This window comes from Apis dorsata, unplaced genomic scaffold, assembly GCF_000469605.1.
Source record: "Apis dorsata unplaced genomic scaffold, Apis dorsata 1.3 scaffold_591, whole genome shotgun sequence".
NCBI lineage: Eukaryota > Metazoa > Arthropoda > Insecta > Hymenoptera > Apidae > Apis > Apis dorsata.
In genome coordinates this window covers 336,473-340,592 of record NW_006263796.1, presented here as the reverse complement: position 1 = coordinate 340,592, position 4,120 = coordinate 336,473, and positions in this window count along the sequence as shown.

The following is a 4,120-nucleotide window of genomic DNA, read 5'->3' as shown; positions in this document are numbered from 1 at the left end:
AGAGAGAGAGAGAGAGAGAGAGAGAGAGAGAGAGAGAGAGAGAGAAAGAGAGACAGTTGGGGCGCGATACAAAATGAAACAGCGCGTGTCTAAATGCAGTTTGAATAAAGTAGGGAAAAGCATGATAAATCGTTTATACGCTGGCTATCAGCACGGAGCATCTAACTGTCCGCCTCGCTACTGCAACAACAACGGGAGGATCGTACGTTCGTTTTTTTTATTTTTTTATTTTTTTTTTCTCCTTCCAACCTTTCCTTTCCTTTTCCCATCCGCCACTTTATCTCTATTTATTTCGCTCGTCCCTTGTAATCGCAACATTTCCTTATCGTTGAAAATTACACACGACGCGAATGCACCTGGGATAATTGGTCGCATTTGTTCGGCCAGATAACGCGATTCGCGGATATTTCTTCAGCTGCGGGAAGAAATCGCGATGATCCTAAGAGTCCACTTTCTTCAGCTGTCCAGGATAATTTTTTTTTCCAGATTTCCTCATAGAATCGAATCAGAATTTGATCAATGCTTTGATAAAGTTTTAAAGTATTAAGGGTTGAAGAATGAGGAAGAGAAAGAGAAAATTTTTATTTACCCATATTTTGCATTCCCCGTCGATCAATTGATTTCTCGTTGTTATTTTGTAAAAATGAAAGAAGGCAATAACTCTTACATTTTGTGAAATTTAATAAAAAACGTTGTTTTTCTAGACACTCATTTCGATTGTTGTTTCGTGCACATCTTGGATAGATTTATCGAGATTTATTAGAGTTAGAGAAGATTGGATTTGCAATTTACTTTGAAATGATTTTTAGATATGAGTGATTCTGTAATTAAATAATTCTTTCCTTTATTTTAATGGATATTAATGGAATTAATTTTATCATAACGTTTTATCTTTCGTTATTTCATAATAAAACTATATCATATTATATTGAATATTTGAAATATTTTTGCATAATTCTTCGTATATATATATAGATATTTATTATTCAAGAATAATTCTGAAAGCACAACGTTATTCATATAATATTTATAACATTATATATAAAATATAATATTCATACCTTAATATGAAATGAGGTTAAAATGCATTTCATAAACTATTTTTCCAAAGTAAAAGTAGAGAAGATTAAAACTCGCATATATCGCTTAAATTAAATTTCTTAACACAGGAGGATTATTATATTTTCGTTAATTTTTCCTTGCGTAATGATTTCTTCAAAAATATAGGAATAGCAAAGGTTACTTTCTTTCTTTCTTTTTTTTTTAAAAAAGTTTTTCGAAAGGTTTCCTGAATATTGCATGTATACAACCTCGTGTAAACTTGCTGCACAGAGAATGCAAATATGCAATGCAAGGACTTGGGAAACCAACTCGCAATCCTATAATCTCTGTTTAAAGTCTTGAGTTCTCGTAGCATTACGATAGTAAACTATTTGAGTCTTAGCAGTTTCGTGGCTTGCTTAGTAAATAACGATTATTGTCCAATCTCGTTGCTGAAAGATAAAGTATAATTGAATAATTGAACATTGTAATTCTAATTATTGTTTACCGACGCAGAAATTATCCTTTCTCTTTCCATTTATACGTGTGAAAATCCCTTTAAATTCAATTATATAAATTTTCTGATAAAGATCAGAGAGAAAAAAATAACGAAGCATCAAGTTAACAATTCGTGATATACTCTATTTTGCAAATTTCAGGAAAAATTAATTTTCAAAATTTTAATTTGAAAATTAATTTATAAAAATTCTTTTTGCCAAAAATTTTCGATCCTTCTTTCGAATATTGATCAATAATCTTCGAATCGAGAATTCGACAATAAATTATCAAAACAATAATAAAGCCATCTTAATCCTTAATTGGTAATTATTGGTAAGCTTTTAAAGTAACCTCAATTATTTTCTATTACAATAATAAATCTTTTCTATCGTAATAAAATTGTTAAAATATTACTTGGAAAAATTCGAAACTTACGAATTAAAATATATATTCGTAAGCAACGACTTAACCGATTAAGAGTCAAATGCTCTTAAGAGGGGAAAAAAGGTAAAAAATTTTCATTTTATCAAGCTCATAACATTTTTACAAGCCTAAATATCTCGTTTCCTTCATATTCTTGGAATGAGATGAGATTCACTCGTTCGATAACGTAATCCCAACGATATGACACGGTATAGTGGAACGGAGAATGGCCGAGAAAAATCATTTTCATGATGTATTTGCCGGTATAATCGTGCACGCGGGTTGGCAGCGTATACATCGGATCGTTGCTTTGACGGAAAAACGTCAGGGGAAATCGGGGCGTAGTTAGACCAAAAATATGAACTCGATCCTCTCGTGATATTAAAGTTATCACCGCGTTTGATTTTCGTTGTATCGTCGAATACATTAGGGGTTTGTTCGCTTTTTCGAGTGGATTTATCGCTATGGATGTTCGATTATCTTTTTGTGACGTTTCTAATTATACGATTCTGAAAAAAAAAATATATATATATATATAATCGAAGATGGTATAGATTGAGTTTGAATAAATAAATAAGTAAAATTAAGTTATTATTCTAAAAAAGTTGTTTCGTATTTATTTAAGTTCATTGAGAATTTGATTTTTTACGAAAATAAATGCGACGTTTAATGATGGTTAAAAAAAATAAATGAAAAATAAAATATTATTTATCGTTGAATAATTAATTTATTATTCGTTAATTTCTTTAAATTTTCGTAGCTTCGATCTATCTCTCACGAAAGTTCAGAAGGGAATGACCTCTTACTGCGATCTGTCTTTATATAAAAGGTCAACCTTGTAATCGTTGCTAGAACTAGCGAAGTGGAAATATACGATTTTCTATCACGATTTCTCAATCATTTCACAATTTTTATATTTTTATCTCCATCCTTTACACTCTCAATAATTTCATACATCAATATAAATAGATATATCTTGTACTAATTAAATTTACATTTTCAATCGCATCTATATTAAAATATTTTTAATCCATCCTTGTCTCAATTAAGAAATCTTCATTATTTTATCTTCTTAAATAACTCTATTCCCATTTCATTCCAATACCCTAAAAAAAAAAGATTACTAAATCATTACCATATTATTAACAATATATTTAACCAATATATAATTCACAATTAAAAGAAGAAATTTCTTTCTTATTATCAAACACATCTAAACTATTAAATCATTTTATTATAATCTATCCATATCAATATATCTCATCGATCATCATTCAAACTACTTCAATATCTCGTAAAAAAGTGAACCATCCATCCAATTTGATCCCGAAATAATTTTTCGTTGACCGGTTCAATCTCTCGAATCTGTCTCTCTCTCTCTCTCCCTCTTCTCTTCTCTTTCAAAGGAAAGCAACGATTCCCACCCCTTCACACGTAAACACATCACGAAAGAGAGAATCGGAGGGAAGGGGGGATAGCGAACAATCGTTCGTTTTGCTCATTTTCCTCCCCGTTATTTTCAGAATCCTTTTAGAAAGAAAAAGGAATTCCAGGCCGGCCTTTCCATTCTTACGGTAACGTTCCTCTCAACACAAGGTAGAAGGAGCGAAGGAATTGGTTTTCTTGTCCATTTCCTTCATCGACACCCAAAGGTATCCTGCACGCTCAAGGGGGAAAGGGGGGCTAAGGACTATTCAATTACAGGGGCCACGGGTCAATCGTGGAAGCCTCGTGGATGAATCGCCGACGGAATCTTAGCTTCGATACGAAATCGATCTCAATTTCGCGATGTATAATTTTTCGTACGAGTGGGGATAGATTCTTTGGAGGAGGTAAAGAAGGTCGACGATCGTTGGTTCGTGACTGAACCCCATTTGGCTCTTGGAAACGATTTCACGATTGTGGCAATTATCATTATCCAATGAATCCCACTCGGGGAACTCGATAATTAATACTTTAGATAAATAGATCGGTTTCGATAATTATCCTCGATTTTCTTTCTCTAAAAAGAAAATAAACAATTACGATCGAAGAAATAAATAATTTAAAGAATTTACATTCTTCAAATTCTTTAGATTTGAAATTATTTGATTAATATAATAATCCTCGTCATCGAAAATTCGGTGATCCAAAAGATTCCTTGGATAACATTTCGTCT